This window comes from Palaemon carinicauda, chromosome 1 (genome assembly GCF_036898095.1).
Source record: "Palaemon carinicauda isolate YSFRI2023 chromosome 1, ASM3689809v2, whole genome shotgun sequence".
In the NCBI taxonomy this organism is placed as follows: Eukaryota; Metazoa; Arthropoda; class Malacostraca; order Decapoda; family Palaemonidae; genus Palaemon; species Palaemon carinicauda.
In genome coordinates, this window is record NC_090725.1 from 291936390 (window position 1) to 291954795 (window position 18406).

Sequence of the window (18406 nt, forward strand, 5' to 3'; positions counted from 1 at the left end):
ATACATTGTGGTGAAGGTCAAAAGCCACTAAGTAAAACAAAATTGTGGCGTAATTACCATACAAGGAGGATTTATATTATTTGCTCATTTTATTCTCTCATTCTTTGGTGATTAAGTATAGAAGAATATTAGATTTATCATTTTGGAAATAAATATCAAAAGAGAGAACGTTTAGTATAAAAAAAAACCTTTCTATTCATTGTTTAATGAGTTTAGAAAAATTGTGAGATAAAGATTGGAAATATTTCTCAATAATGAATGCAAAAAATATATTAAAAGGAGTAGAGCAAAAATGAATGATTCTATGAATGTAGTCGAAGGTTAGAGTTAATTTTTTTATGGCATTCCAGGAAAGGTAAAGCGTGTACTTTTATTTACACATTAGAGTATTATTTTTATTATTATTTATAATAATGATAATAATAATAATTATTATTGTTATTATTATTATTATCATTATTATCATTAGCTAAGCCACAACCCTAGTTGGAAAAGCAATAAGCTATAAGGCGAAGGGATTCGACAGGGAAAAATAGCTCAGCGATGAAAGGAAACGGAAATAAATAACCTGCTAGAGAAGTAATTAACTATTAATATTGTAATAGCATATGAATAATGTGTATAGATATACAAATACAGACGAATTACCACTTTGAGTTAGTGAAAGGAAGATGTGACCCGGAGTATGGCAGCAGCAGCAGCAGCCCTATCAGATATACTAAGAATCTATTTTGTTTTATTGGAAGTCCTAAGCGCTAGCGTCAAATTGTGTTATAAATCAAAGACCCAAATCCAATTGGAAGTCTTAACCTTCCGTACGCCTGACTCCACAGGGTGGTAGTTAACCCCCCCCCCCCCCCCCCCCTTCCCCTCCCCCTCTCCTCCAGGCCCCAGCGAAATGAAGGGTGAACGAACCCCAATGAAAGGCACCAAGCGAGAACATAGGAGACCAATTTCGCCTCCGGAGACAGCCTTTCAGAATGTTTGGTCTTGTGTCTTAATTAATCAGTCATTGAAATACAGACGCAGTGATGCCTTTCTTCATTCTTACCAAGGGCCTTGATTCTTACTCTTTTTTTTTTTTCTTTCGCTTCTCGTCTTATTTTCTGGAATACAAATTCCCGGAAGCCAGAGAGATCTTCCCCCTTTGGGTCATATCCTTTATTCTTGCTCACATCCCTGTCTTTTCTTCCCTCCCCCCTTCACTTTCCATCTTTACTTTCTCTGATTCTCATCCACCTCCCTTTCCTCCTCACATCCTTTAATCAATTTTTTTCTTATATTGTATCCTCGTTTCTTTACTGAGCATTCTTCTGCCTGTCCTATGTCACCGTCTGGTCTTCTCTTTCATCCTTGTTCATTTTATGTTGTATCATTCTTAATTCTTGCCTCTTTTTCTCTTTCGACTTCTCAGCCTCTCTCCCCTTCTTTTGTATTATCCTCCTCCTCCTTCTCCTCCTCCTCCTCCTCCTCCTCCTCCTCCTCCTCCTCCTCCTCCTCCTCCTCCTCACTCCGACGATTTATTCCCTCTTCAAATTAATTTAAGCCAAGGGAGGTAAAGTCATGGCAATACTGACAGGTCAATTACCTCACTCTCCGTGCAAGCAAAAAGAATAGGCCCCCTCTGCGCCTTCGTAAACCCCCCCCCCCCTCTCTCTCTCTCTCTCTCTCTCTCTCTCTCTCTCTCTCTCTCTCTCTCTCTCTCTCTCTCTCGTGTGGTAAGAGATGGGAAAGTGATTTATTGGGTAAAATAGACGTTCAAGTCCTTACTTCTTTAGTTGTATAAACTGCTTATTTTGTTTTTGTTTTATTGACTTTGTAACATGATGGCATTCGCGTTTACGGGTGTTCATTTGCAAATGTGCCTTAGATATTTTAGAGCAATATTTCACAAAAGAAGAAGTGGCCACAATAATAATAAAAAGTGTACTACTTGAAACAGTACACATAATAAGGAGAGTGATGGACTCCTAAGGTAACTGGATGTGACCTGGAATCCCACACTATAAAATTACCAGTCAGTGATGACTGTGAACAGCAAAAAAAAAAAAAAAAAAAAAAAAAAAAAAAAAAAAAATAATAATAATAATAATAATAATAATGCTTCTTCTTTATTATATTATTATTATTATTATTATTATTATTATTATTATTATTTCGGTAATATTAATTATTGTGATTATTTAGTAGCATTCATTATTAAAAATAAAACGAAAAAGCTGCTAAGTTGTACAGTATTTTAAGCAGAAAAAATATAGCGTAAAGAGAGTAAAGACGTAAGATCAAATAAATAGAATATTACTGAATATACATATTAATATTACCGACTAAGAAATAAATTGGATTATCACTCAGACGATTAACAGGTCATAGAATGCTCGTGTGTGTGTTGTGTGTATAAATATATATATATATATATATATATATATATATATATATATATATATATATATATATATATATATATATATATATATATATATATATATATCTCACGTTATTTTAGCTGTAGTGCTCATGCCTCCATCCATTTGGTGATTTAACACTGGTAGGGCCAGTGAGACTTATCAATGTTTTCATGTCTCGAAATCTTACTGGAGATAAAACGTATAATTGTTGTGGTTTCCCAAGGGAAGGTTCCTCTACGTGGAACTCTGATGGCTGATCTTTCATTTATGGGATATTCTCTACCATCAAGGAGTTCACATCCCTAACCGAGGTTTCTTTGAAGGAGTAGAGCTGTCAGTGCACTTCATGTGGGGCATTATATTATTATTATTATTATTACTATCCAAGCTACAACCCTAGTTGGAAAAGCAAGATGCTATAAGCCCAGGGGCTCCAACAGGGAAAAATAGCCCAGTGAGGAAAGGAAATAAGGAAATAAATCAATGAAGAGAACAAATTAACAATAAATCATTCTAAAATAAGTAACAACGTCAAAACAGACATGTCATATATAAACTATTAGCAACATCAAAAACAAATATGTCATAAATAAACTATAAAAAGACTCATGTCAGCCTGGTCAACAAGAAAGCATTTGCTCCAACTTTGAACTTTTGAAGTTCTACTGATTCAACTACCCGATTAGGAAGATCATTCCACAACTTGGTCACAGCTGGAATAAAACTTCTAGAGTACTGGTCTTTACATTATCCATTTGGCCTCTACCTGCACCAATTTTATTAATATTACTCTGTGTGGGGCAACATCAGATTTTTCCATACAGTTACACCTCGTTGCTGAATGGTCTTCCCGGCCCTACCTCTGGCCTTCTGACCCAAATTCCTAAACCGTTATCTTCGAACTCCGCATGAGATATAATGTATATGTCCCAATTTTTTAGTACTTCTTAAGGTAGTAGCATTTAAATAGCACTGTATCACTAATCTCCATTCCAGTAGGAATAAAAGATATAATATAAGAGTCAGTGTAAGAAATAAGTATAGCAAACAGATAGTCTTTCAAGTTAGGTAATATATTGTCTATATCTCATTATACTGATATAAATGAATTTCTAGTACCCCTCCTCTCTTTCTCTCTGGTTGTTTGTTTCATATGTTTAGCATAGAGGCTATGATATATGCATAACTAAACACAATTTTACATAGTGGTACTGGTTTTTCATTTGTAGTGGTATTAGTGCACCTCTTGCAATGCACTGTATGCAATACTTAGGTCTTTAAGTGCCTTTTGGCCCCTAGCTGCTGACACTTCTGAGCGTCCAATTTACCTTTGATCCTTTCTTTCATCTTGCTGTCTAACCTTTTTGAACTTTTACTTCGTGGTACAGGTACGGGATTTTCCACAGTTGCACATTGTCATTGAATGGCCTTTCTGGCCCAAGCTCCAGCCATATGCCGCAAATTCATCTATCTAATATACTCTAAATTAGAATTGTGCACAATATGCTGGTAGTTTGGTCCATCTTATTAGTAAAACCTCTATGCAATTGTCAAGCCATAAGGCTGGAATTTGATAGGTTCTTGGAACTGAAATGGAAATACTTCGGCTATGAAAGGGGGTCCATATAATTGAAAGGAAGTTAAGATATTGAATTAAGTACAGACAAACTGACAATTTACTCTATTGCTGACGACTAAAGATGAAATTATTTTTCTTATTCTCGGTCGCAGTAGCCTATTGGAAACGCCACTGTCTCGCTATATGTTGAACGGGAGTTCGAGCCTGCTCTAATTCGATAGTTTCCTGTAGAGTCTGCAAACTCATCGTCCTAGGGATGGGGATTTAGGTAGCCTATAGGTGTACCAGTTCTGTCATCAGCAGCCATTGCCTTGCCCTCCCTGGTCGTACGTTGATGGATAGGGTACTTGGACGCTGATACTTGTACAGTATATGTGGTTTGTCTCTAGGGCATTGTCCTGTCCCATGCCTCTGAACTTTAGTGTAATTTTTGCTTTTGTTTAAGGTTGTCTGAAGTTCATTGCATGTTGTACATGCGCGTGTTTTCACACCAACAAAGATTGAAATAGTGATCTCACACAAATACCATAAATTATAGTTATTTCTAAATTTCTTTTTTTATCTCATGAAATCGTAGTACAGGCTCATACTAAGTTCACAAATAGAGCCATTTCTCATTTTTTTAAAATTAACTAAAGTATTAGTTCATAAATATTAGTTTCCAAAGATGTAATCTTTTTTTAAAGTCTCTCTCTCTCTCTCTCTCTCTCTCTCTCTCTCTCTCTCTCTCTCTCTCTTTTGAACTGTAACTTCATTAAGGAAAGAGCCGAAGCTTCATCAAGCCTTTGATGGTAAGAAGTTAGTCATAACGTTTGTGGAAGTTGTCACCTTTCGAATTTGTTTGTGTTTGTTCATTGGAAATTACGAATTCCTTCGAGCATGTCCGTTTTTCGTACGTTGCCAGGTCTCTAGCGAAGTTCTTGAATTTGAGTTTACAATTTATAATCATGCATATCATTTGTTATCTTATATTTTTACATTCGTATTGAATTGTTTTGTGTAGTATTTTATTTGTTCATATGACTTTTGTATGTAGATTTCGACGAGAAATGTAGATATTTATCTTTAACGTTTTTTTAAATGTTTTTAGATAATTTTTGCTATTTGACATAATCACCTCCGCCAACAAAGTTGGAAGGAGGTTATGTCCCCCCCTGTTTGTGTGTGTGTTTGTTTGTGAACAGCTTCCTAACCACAATTTTAACCGTAGATTAATGAAACTTGCAGGGATTAATTTATATAAAAAGCTGGAAATTATTAAATTTTAGAAGGTCAAGGTCAAATGTCGAGGTCACGGGCAAGCAAAATATCCAATTCACGCAATCAGCCATAACTTTGGACATCGTTGTCACAGAGACTTCAAACTTGGTTCATATTTGAGTCTATGAAAATCCACACCAATAATACATATTAATGTCAACGGTCAAGGTCGAGAAATAAGCTGCCACGGTGGAGGTCTGCGCTCTACCGAGTCCCCCTCTAGTTGCTGAAGTGTTTCTTGGGTTTTTCTCAATCAAGATTCCCAATATTTCTTTCTTTCTTTCCTTTTTTTTTTTTTTTTTTTTTTTTTATGGAAGTGAAATAACGCTTAAAAATTTAATTACCTAAATTCCTATACTTCAAGCAGCCTCTTGTTCGAGTTGGAATTTCCTTTCAAGATTCGTTTGTTTATTCTCTTGGTGTTTGGTTTATATATCTTTAGAAGCCAGACTATTGCGACGCATATTGAGGTTATTGATTCCGTGGTAGAACAGCTTATAGAAAATGTAGCTTTTGCTTTTAATTATATTATTAATTGAAGTGAAAATAAGTGTAAGAAATGGAAGAAAAACCTTATTATGGGGAAAGGTGATATGATTTTCAAAATAATAAGGTTAACCAGACAAATATTTAATCACCATTGTTGTTATGCTAGATTAATCTAGCAATGATATGAAAAAACCTCGTTATTATTTTAAATTAGGTAAGTTTTATCTGGATTATTGATATTTTTTCTCTATATTCCTTTTATCTGATGAAATTGTTGAACCAGTCTAAATATAATTTATATCTGACAAATTAAGTAAAAAGGATATATAAGCTAATTGATTTTGCTCCATAAAGGGTGATTGATAGAATTCCTGGAATATTTGATTTCCATGTAAATGTGGGAAAATTTTGTTCAGTAGCTGTGATATTGAAATTCCCATAATTTTTAGGAGACATGTCGCACATTTTTTCATCTTTAAGCTAATTCCTAGTATTAACGTACCCAAAAATTAGAAAGGTTAACAAGAACCACTAATTGGTTTACTTCAAGATATTTTATACATCTGATGAACCTGGAGTTTAGTTCCAGCGTTCTTGAGAAAGATTATTCATTATTGCTTTTAGAATGATTATTGCACAGTGAGTAGGTAATCTTGCGTGCAAACATTTAAGACAAATCTGGTCTTTGAGGATTTGAATGACTGACTGTCTATTGCCATACCATAATAATGTTTGTCTTGTAAGTCACAGATCATTAAATATTCGTGTTTTCTGTTGCTAATTTGGTATAGTTTTGGCAGGGTAATGCAGTTGTTATTGTTATCCTTTTACGTAATTCTCATGGTACCTCAGTGAATTCTATAGCAACTCGAACTGCTTGGATTCCATCTTCAAACTCCGTTCATAGCGTGATAGTTTTCGCTGGTAACACAACCTTGCCATTCCTTGCGAGCTGTGAATTTGTTTTTAAAAGTGTTTGGTTTTCCATTTGGTCCAAGCTTTAGTGAAGAGGGTCTTTGGTTTATAGCGCATTGTACGACAGTGCAGTGACCTGTCTCCTTGAATCTGCACTCATGAATGACATAAAAACCATTTGATTAAGAAATATTCTGCGGACTTCGACTGGTTTCCCATTTCAGTTCTCATTTCTCATATTTATTTCCTTTGAGTTCAAAGGGCTGAAAGGATGCCATTTGTAACACGTCACGTCTTGGCTTAATGATCTGCATACTAGACTCTTGATCTCTTTAGAGAAGAGCAAGTCAAGGAAAGCGACTTGGAGAAACAAGCAGGTAATCCTAGTGAATAATTACTCATCCGATAAACAAAGTGAATAACTTAGAACACTTTAAAGTGGCTTTGTTTGTGATATAGTATCTTAAGTTTGAGCAACACCATATTATCATAGGATGGGTCTCTAAGGTTCTCAAACATATCAACTGTGTTTATATCCCATCTTAGTAAGCCACGGCATTTTGCAATATCTTTTTTACTCTGTTGGAATGTGTTGAAATGGAACCTGTATCAATTACCTTTTAAAAAAGTCATAATTATTTGATTTATTAAAAATTTTTAATGTTAAATTTTATTTGGGAAGGTAAGTCCATTGAGACATTCTTCACTACCTTTGACCATGATTTTCTTAAACAGCCATGCTTCTCTTTATTAAGAGAGAGAGAGAGAGAGAGAGAGAGAGCGAGAGAGAGAGAGAGAGAGAGAGAGAGAGAGTGTTTAATATTGTGTTCATATATTCGGGTTTCGGGTAATCATTACGCATCCTTAGTCAATACAGGGTAGGAGAAAGGGTGGAAGGTGGCGTTGAGGACAACCGTTATTGGTCTCTCTCTCTCTCTCTCTCTCTCTCTCTCTCTCTCTCTCTCTCTCTCTCTCTCTCTCTCTCTCTCTATATATATATATATATATATATATTTATATATATATGTATATATATATATGTATATATATATATGTATGTATATATATATATATATATATATATATGATAAATTTTGCACATTTTTACGTGTTTTTCATATTCAAATAAGCCATATATATATTTTTGATATATTAATGTCTGGATTCTCTTAATGACCTCGGGATCAGAGCCCCAGGCGAAATCTCACAAAGACAAGAGCTTGGCTCCGGCCGGGAATCGAACCCTGGTCGGCAAGCTTATATAGACAGCGACTAACCCATTCGGCTACGAAGAAAGATAAAAGTCAATGACAATTCTACTGTACTTATACCTGTCGAATTCAGGTATTTTGTACTTAGAATTGAAATCAACCCATCTTCACCATCGTAGCTAATTGGTAGTTTGTTACTTGGCATTCAATTAATGATAAATTTTGCACATTTTTACGTGTTTTTCATATTCAAATAAGCCATATATATTTTTGATATATTAATGTCTGGATTCTCTTAACGACCTCGGGATCAGAGCCCCAGGCGAAATCTCACAAAGACAAGAGCTTGGCTCCGGCCGGGAATCGAACCCTGGTCGGCAAGCTTATATAGACAGTGACTAACCCATTCGGCCACGAAGAAAGATAAAAGTCAATGACAATTCTACTGTACTTATACCTGTCGAATTCAGGTATTTTGTACTTAGAATTGAAATCAACCCATCTTCACCATCGTAGCTAATTGGTAGTTTGTTACTTGGCATTCAATTAATGATAAATTTTGCACATTAATATATCAAAAATATATATGGCTTATTTGAATATATATATATATATATATATATATATATATATATATATATATATATATATATATATTTAATAGAACTGGATGAACATATACACGCTTAAAAGTATATAGATCAAGTGTAAACAAGAGTGCGTTCCACCATTAGCCATCTTTACGAATAAAAAGCAGGATTATGTGTGTATAAAGTAGGTGTATGGTGTTTGGTTGTATTTTACTATGTCACATTTTTTACCTTTGGAGTGTGTGGGCCAAAGCAGTATAGCTTTTCGGTTTCTCAGAAATATTCAGCAGATGAAGTTGGTAATCCCAAGTATTTTCCTTGATCGTGGCAAACCCTTGTACTTCTCGCCTGATATACAGTAGATAGGTGAAAAGTAAGTGGTATATTTCGAGTGATCCTCTCATGTATAATGACGCCTACTTCGTTTGATTGCACCTTCTAGATGTGGGTGGTGCGGTTGCTTCATTCACAGGATTATATATATATATATATATATATATATATATATATATATATATATATATATATATATATATATGTATGTATGTATATATATATATATATATATATATATATATATATGTATATATATACATATATATATATATATATAGAGAGAGAGAGAGAGAGAGAGAGAGAGAGAGAGAGAGAGAGAGAGAGAGAGAGAGAGAGAGAGAGAGAGAGAATGACGTAGTGGCGTCCAGAAATCGAATATAATTTAGCATCTCTCCGGACGAACTGTCCTTCAGATAGTTTTCAGAATAACAAGAAAACTGCATTTACGTTTTTCCGTTCATTGTTTGGTGTCGACACGTGGTTCGAATAAGTTCGTGGTCCTTCATCAAGACTACATAAGTCGAGTGATGGAATTAATAAAAACAAATTATCTAAAACATACGGCATTAATGCTGCTGATAGAGTAAGCCTAGCAGGCAATATCCTGGTTTTTAGCATCATGAGATTACATTTTGTTAATTTCGCCTAAAACATGTATATTTGAATTGAAGAGCATTCCATGCCTAGTCAAATATTTGGAATCATAAGTTGTACTAGCTAAGGAAAGGTAAAATGATATATGTAATAGATACAAAGTTTATACTCCAGTCTAACCACGTTGCTTTAGAATTTTATTATTATTATTATTATTGTTATTATTATAATTGTTATTATTATTATTATTATCATTATTATTATTATTAATATTATTATTATTATTATTATTATTATTATTATTATTACTAGGTAAACTAGATGCTATAAGTCCAAAGGCTCCAACAGGGAAAAAGAGCTTAGAACGGAAAGGAATACGTTATAAGAGAAGTAATACCATCAAAATAAGATTTTCTAAGAACTGTAACAACATTAGATTAGATCTTTCATATGCTAACTATAAAAACTTGAAAAAACAAAACAGGAAGATAGATAAGATAGAAGAGCGGGGCCAGAGTGTAAATTATTTTTTTTTGTGGATATATTCTCTGGTGATCTTTAATCTAAATTTAATTTTTCTTGGCAACAGTCATGGTTGTCGAATTGAATGTATTTTCGTTTTTTTTTGTTGGACTTGATAGCTCATCACAGAGAACATTACCTGCATGGAATCAAGCCAAAGTCATTGGACCAGATTGTGAATCTATCCTTAGGGTATAAGATTTACATTTAGCTGTAGTTACTTTCATTCTCTTACGAGGATGGGGGAGAACAAAAACTTCTGTTGTTATGATAGTACAGTTTGATCTACTATTACTTTTCAGAACACACGAGACAACCACACACAGATTCTCATTAGTAGTACAAATGCTGGGTTTCATGCTTGCCCTCAGTAGTGTCTGGAATAAATGTAGAAACTAGATTAACTTCATTACTAGAAATGTGAGTTTTTTTTCTTAACAGACAATCAGATTTGCAGAATTCCACAGTAGTGTCTGGAATAAATGTAGAAACTAGATTAACTTCATTACTAGAAATGTGAGGTTTTTTTTTTTTTTTTTTTTTTTTTTTTTTTTTAACAGACAATCAGATTTGCAGAATTCCACAGTAGTGTCTGGAATAAATGTAGAAACTAGATTAACTTCATTACTAGAAATGTGAGTTTTTTTTTTTTAACAGACAATCAGAAGATTTGCAGAATTCCAGACCTGGTCAGAACATATGTAGGCCAATCTTTGTGGTCTTTTAACTTTCTAGCTATAAACAAGAGATGCATATGTTTTTAGAAAGCAATCAGTTATATGAGCATTCATGAGTGGTGAGGTTGCGATAGACTCTTAAATACATACACATAATTTTTGTTATTAACTTTACAACAAAATTTCATAAGATTCACAATTTTTCCTGAGATAATAAGAATCCTGGAATTGCTTTCAACAGTTGTACTTTTTCCATATAGTATGCTCTGTTGTTTATTTTCAGTTAGATTAATTGAACCTTCGAATGAATATATAAGGGGATTTTGCATGTATATATATATATATATATATATATATATATATATATATATATATATATATATATACAGTATATATATATATTTATATATATATATATATATATATATATATATATATATATTTATATATATATATATATATATACAGTATATATATATATTTATATATATATATATATATATATATATATATATATATATATATATAAATCAAACAATAAATCAGACTATATTAGTTTAGTGAGATCGGTGTTACTCTGTGGACATGAGTCTCGGTATGACAATGAAACAATCTCCAATAAATTTAGTAGATTTGAGAACAAAGCCATCAGAAGGATATTGGGAGTTAAATGGAAGGACAGGATTAGAAATTAAACTATAAGAGAAATTACTCGAGTGCCATATGTTGATGAGATCATGATGAGGGGTAGATGGAGATGGTTTCGGCATGCTCTTCGCACTCCCCATAAGAGATTAGTTCACCAAACGTTCAGTTGGGCTCCATAAGGCACTATAGTCAAACCATTCCGTGGTGGCCGCTGAAAAGAGCTCTTTGCCAGAACTTTTCGTGTCCGAGCGTAAACACTTAGTTAACTTTTCCTTGAAGGAAGCTTTTTTTAGAGACAAGTCGAAAACCTTTGAAAACAACAATAAAGGCAGATTAAGAGATTAACTTGTTGGGATAAGATCACCTTAAATAACAACATTATATATATATATATATATATATATATATATATATATATATATATATATATATATATATATATATATATATATATATCGAAAACTGGCATCTAAACATAAACCATGCTTATAATGAGTTTGAAAGAGTTATTTAAAGAAAAAGCTTTTTAAACCTTTATAATTGGTCTGTCCTTGTGAGATACTTATCTTTCACTACCGATATTTTCGTGCTTGTGGTCTCCTGGTCACATCCGTCAGTCAATGGGCTTTCAGCTTAGAAGATTATGATTTCTTAAAGCAAAAATCAATTTAATCTCTCTCTCTCTCTCTCTATTTGTGTGTATATAATGTAGACTTTCCTTGGAGATTCTTTCCATCCATTGAATGCAATGTTTTCTCCACCTACCACCAGTATTTGTTTTTCAAAGGTGGGGATTTTCTTTCGTGCATATAAGTTTATCACTGTTCTTCTTAAACATATTTCTTGAAGTCGTCGAGAGCAGGTTGATACTTTGTTCTTTCTTGAAATTTAGGTTTTTCACATTTTTCTTGTGTAATCATTCGACGAATTATTATTTCAGTAACATTAGTGGCTTCAAACGTGTGGATACATGCTTTAGTTACATCAGTAAAATAGCCGCTCTTCATCTTCATTGTGAAATACTTGTGCACACTGTATACTTGTTTCCAGTCGTTCAAATTTGATAGCTTATGCAGTTTTAAGTACTCTATTTTATACTCCAAGATCAACCATTCTGGGGATTAAATATGGCTCACTGATCATTGCCTGATAAATTTACCCTTGTGACCTTCAAGATTTCAAACTCGCCATCTTGCCAGAGTCTTATTACGACAATAGGATAAAACTGGCAAATAACCTGGGATTATAATTTCGAGAAAAAAAAAATATGTTGGTTCCAATTATCATTATAGAAATGAAACCTTACCTTATGGAATATATATGTTCGACAAGAATGACAGGAGAGAGAGAGAGAGAGAGAGAGAGAGAGAGAGAGAGAGAGAGAGAGAGAGAGAGAGAGAGAGAGAGAGAGAAACTGGATTTAACTTCTGGTTAATCGTAGCCACCTCTGGTTAATCCTGTGAGATTAGTCAAAAAGGAACGGCATCTGTCATAAAGCGGCTACGCTTTGTCAGTTTCACTCAGTTTGGATGGATCGTGTCTTAAGTACTGTATTTCTTTTTTCCTTAAATTGGTCGAATTATTCTGACACGAGTACGCTATACAGTGGGTCAGAAATCGTCGCAGCGGCCACGACAGATTGGTTTTACTATAGAAGAGTTGGAAGACCCAGGCCTACATGGCTGAGGACTATGAAGCGCGAAGTAGGAGATGATGAATGGAGAAGTATTGAATTAAAAGCTCAAGAAAGAGACGACTGGCCAAATCTAACCGAGGCCCTTTGCGTCAATAGCTGTAGGAGGAGATGATATATATACTGTATACAGTATATATATATATATATATATATATATATATATATATATATATATATATATATATATATATATATCATACGTTTAGTTAGAGAAAGCAGTGATGAAAACAGCCGTAGCTCTTCCACTCTCTCTTCGGTCTTAATTTCTGGCATATATTTCAGAGCTGGTGAATAATGGAAAAAAAACTTTCCGATCCAGTTTGTATCACTGTATTGCAGTTGTTGCAATCGCGCGAAATACAATTATGAGCGTCCGTGCAACCCAGCCACCCTTCAGGATTTGCAAGTCTTTAATCTTTATGCAGAATCTCACAGTATTAAAAAAAAAAAAAAAGAAATCTCAGCTCTGTTGCCATTGGTACGTGATGTTGATCAGTGCGAGAGATGTAATGGTACCAATTAAAGGTTTAAAGGTCGCTCATGAATGGCAGAGGCAGGGGACAGTGATATTGCCCTATCAAGCTGGACAATGCTCTAGAGACTGAGCATTTTACATATGATTAGCGCCCATCCATGCTATTACCAAGGGGGGCCAGGCAATGGCTGCTGATGGCTCAGTAGATAACCTATAGGCTCCCCAAACCCCCCATCATTAGCTCAAAAGGATGGTGAGGTTGCAGCGACCAGAGGAACTTATCGAACTTGAGCGGGACTCAAACCCCAGTTATCGCGATTGTATGTTTTATCTAAATTTGGTCTTTTTATTTTTTTCTGTTGATTTACATTTGACTTTTTTTTACTGTTAATAAATTTGCGTAGTTAGATTTCGTTGTTGTCTCTAAGAAATGACTCGTCAAATTGTTCATGGATATAATCCCGGTCATCGTTTCATTATAAAAAATGTTGTTACTGTTCTTAAGATATTTGATTTTAATTGTTCATTACTTCTCATACAGTTTATTTCCTTATTCCCTTTCTCCACTGGGCTATTGTTCTCTGTTGGAGCCCTTGGGCATAGTTATAGCATCCTGCTTTTCCAAATAGGGTTGTAGCTTAGCTAGTAATAATATTAATAGTACTAATAATGATTAATAATGATAATAATAACTAGCGGAACCCGTGAAAATTACACGAAATGATATTTTCATTACTAATTATCTTGTTCCTAACCTATACATGTTTGAATAAAATGTGATAAGATTTGACTTGTATATTTATTTAAAAAAATGAGCAATACATGACTTGGGAAAACTATGTAAGATGTGCTTTGGTTAAGTAATCAAAGTCTAATATAATTTTGTAAGAGTATACCATCAAATTATTTCCGTTTTTTTTTTAAAGCGTGACAAAATAAATAACACACGCTATCGTATTAATATATAGATAATAATAATAATAGTAATAATAATAATAATAATAATAAAAATAATTATAATAATAATGAAATCGTTTTCTAGATTTTCTTTTTTCTTTGTATGTTGATTGTCATGTTATTCGATTTTTTGGTCTTGAGATAGCTATGGTTTTTAATTTAGCATCTATTCACTAGTCTATTGAGTCATATATCCTCTCCATTTCTTATTCGTCTTATTTTACCCCCTTTTTTCTAGAGTATTCCAGTAATTTGTTGAAATTTTTATCCCTTCTCTCAACCTCCCCGTCTGATTTGCTCTGTGCTCCCATTCCCTTCACGTCACTTGGGCCTTTGAATCAAGAATGGAATCAGGGGATCCTAAAAGGCATTCCTTTTGTAATGTTTGTTCTCTTGGGCTTACCTCAAATTAATTCCCTTCCCCCCTACCCCTTCCCTAATTGCGAAAGGGAAGCACTTTTAATTAAACATCTGAAAAAAAGAGAGGCTGGGGAGCCCCCTTCACCCCCCAACACCCGGACTTTCTTTCTCCTTCTTTTGCTCTCTTCATCACTATCCCTTCAGTCTTCCCTTCGAGTTCGGGGTTTCTTGTTTAGCACTTATTTATTTGTTTATTTATTTATTTATGTATTTATTTATAGGGCACGATGACCCCCATAACGTTACGCTAGACAACTGAAACCTAGTTTGTCTCCTTTCTAGATTTTCCATCCTTTTTTCGTTTAATGTCCTGCCATCATAGGGTTTGTTTTCAGTTAGGTCTATAATAACTAAATGAACCAATTTCCATAATAACCATTTTAGGATTTATTTTCGATTGGGGTTTTATCATAAACAAATTGAACCAATTTCCATAATACTTTATGGGCAAACTAGGCCATCCTATGAAACAATTTTTCTTCCTTTTGTCATAGATATAACCTGTTTTATACAGCCTTAAAATTGATATACGGCTAATAGTTATAAATCATATACTTAGGATTAGGTTAGAGGCCGAAGTCAGTGTATAATGTTTGCATTAAGTTTTATTACGATATATTTATGAACTTTTGACTTCTTTCTCACTTAATCATCCACCACCTCTTTTTACTAACCCACTTATCATTCTTACTTATCATTGTTACTTACCGCAACATTTCGTCACTATTTTGTTTTTTCTTGATTTCCTCTTTCTCATGTTCTTATTGTTCTCTCCTAGCATTCACTAAAACTCTTCCTTTACCTCACACTCATCCCTTTCGAGATGGTTGTAATCACTCAGTTCTTTGGTACAAGTTGAGAGGAAAAAGACAGAGAAAATAGGTTATGGGTAGAGCATCGAAACAAATGGGGGGTAGAGAGCTGTTAGAAGCGAGGTCAGAGAGAACGCTTAGGATTGTAAGCATTCGGAATTGATGCTAAGGAGATTAGAGTGAGAGGTGCTATGGGGAATAAAGGAGGAATGTGCCAAGTTCCAGGCTGGGTTAGGGTAGGGGGAAGGAGCCCTATGTGGAGGCCGTGAAGGTTGATCTACTTACAAAAGAATGACCTGTGTTGTGATCATTGTCGAGAGGAAGAGTTGGTAAAGTGAGAAAATAAACTGAGGGTTTTTGTGATGAATAAAATAAAAAATAAAGTTGGGGTTAATAACCTCAGAAGTTTGGTAAATAGGAAAATTGAATCAATGATCGTAATTCTCCAAACTTATACGAGATAAGCATATTATTGGTAATATATATATATATATATATATATATATATATATATATATATATATATATATATATATATATATATATATGATTTTATAGTTACTAATGCTTTTATTAATTATTTTGAGCTGACAAAAATATTTTCGGTCACCCTTCCGTAAGTGGAAGTTACATTTCTAGCCTTACAAAGTTCTTGTTAGTTATTATTTTTAAACCAATGTTATCTGAATATTTCCGAACTATCACAGTTCATTCCCCAGTGGACACTATACTGAATATTATTGAGTAGATAAATGATATTCAAATAGGTTTAGTGAGTCACGAGTTATCTAAAAATACAAATATAGTGCTAATTGAAATATGTATAATTACGAGCTTCTCGCTTTGTAACATTTAGTCTTCTATTAACAAGAAACTGACAGCTATGAAACAACTTTAATGCTTTAGAATAACCAAAAAAAAAAAAGAAAGATTTTTTTTTTTCAATAGTAGAGGATATACTTTTCCAGCCACGGTATCTTTTTCTGCTTGAGAGAATAAAGAATGAAATTACATACACTCAAATTATATATAAAGTTTAAGTGTGTTTGTGTGTGTGTATATATATATATATATATATGTGTGTGTGTGTGTGTGTATATATATATATATATATATATATATATATATATATATATATATATATATATATATATATATATACTATCGTTTCCAGAGGCCGTGTAATACTGTTTTTCCCAAATATCTAACAAACTGGCTTATGAATTTCCATGAAACTACCGCAATGAATGTTTCAAACATTGGCCTAATTTTTGGTGGTACAATGAATTGACAGATGTGCTTAATTAACCCGTTTACTCTTAGAAAAAAGAGGAACTTCTTCCCTTCCTTCAGAGCGTTTCGAAGAAGTGTTACTTAATCACGTAACTGTGACGCAGAGGTTCCCCCCAACCCTCCGGTGTTTACACCTATGGCTATCCTAGTACTCCCCCCCCCCCTTCCTTCTTGCCTTCTTTCCTCCATTCCCTCTGTTATTAGGCTACCGAGTAAATCCCTGTTAGGAAAGACTGTGTACTGCACATATAAAATGAGCCGGAAGAGCAATAAAATGTTTTATGGTGGTAGATAATGATTAGATGGTTAACACAAATTATCAAACTTGATAGAAGAGGCTTAAAACAGGGGTGTGGAATCGTACTGAGAGATATTCTACTCGGACTCCTACAAATTTTAGATTTGCGACTAAAAAATAAAATAAAATAAAAAAATAGAATAAAAACATTAGTAGAAATAGAATTTTTTTTTTCCTTGAGAGTGATGATGAGTAAAATGTGTGTCCATTTTTTTTTTTTCATTCCTCATAAATATATGGTTTCCAGTAATTGGTGATAACATTATTTTGGAAAAGCAAAGTTAATGAATACTTTGATACGAGTATATCAGCTTGGCATGTAGACAATGTCAATGGAATTCTCAAAGTAAGGTTGATTGGTTCATTAATTGAGGTCTGGTATAATTCCAGTGACAAAGTCGCAATGATATTTGTCACATACCTTATAAGTAACAAAAATAGGTACTGGTTCTTATAACGTAAATAAATATATAAAACTATAGGTTGAAATATAATAAATCTTATGTATGTACGAACACACACACACACACACACACATATATATATATATATATATATATATATATATATATATGATTTGAAAATTCATCAAATGGCCGATGTCAATGCCCTTATATGAAACATCTTTTAGAAGTACCTTCTAAGGAATTCAAGCTACTCTTTCTGGTGAAATTAATATGATAAATTGTATCAAACAATGCTCTCTGTCATTTTCTTCCTGGCAATTGATGTATCGAGTAACCTGTGTTTTATGGAAGAATGAGTCCTACGGGTTAACCTAAAGAAAACTATATTTCTATTGCTTTACCAACACTCGCTTGAAGTGTGAAGTGTAGGGTTAACATGGCTTCTTTCGTCTCCTGTCTTAAGTCTCATTCTTGATCTTCAATGTAAGTGAGTGGGTAAGATATAAAACGTTGGTCTTGTGTTTAGGTAAAGTCTAAAGTCAGGAATCACATTACCAGGTATGCTGAACTTTTATTGACAGAATTTCGTATTGCTTGGGGTAGGTCATATGACAATTATCTATGGAGTTAAACAGGCGTTTAACAATTCGGGGGATGGGAGGTACAGGGGAAGAAACGTAATAACAACGTCACTGAGGGATGTCATCACTTTTGCGAATGAATGGGTGGCTAAAACTGGCTTTAACCTCATTTTCTTAAGTAAAAAAGTTAATGAAACGTAATTGGCAATGCACAGTATTTCCCAAAATTGGGCCATTG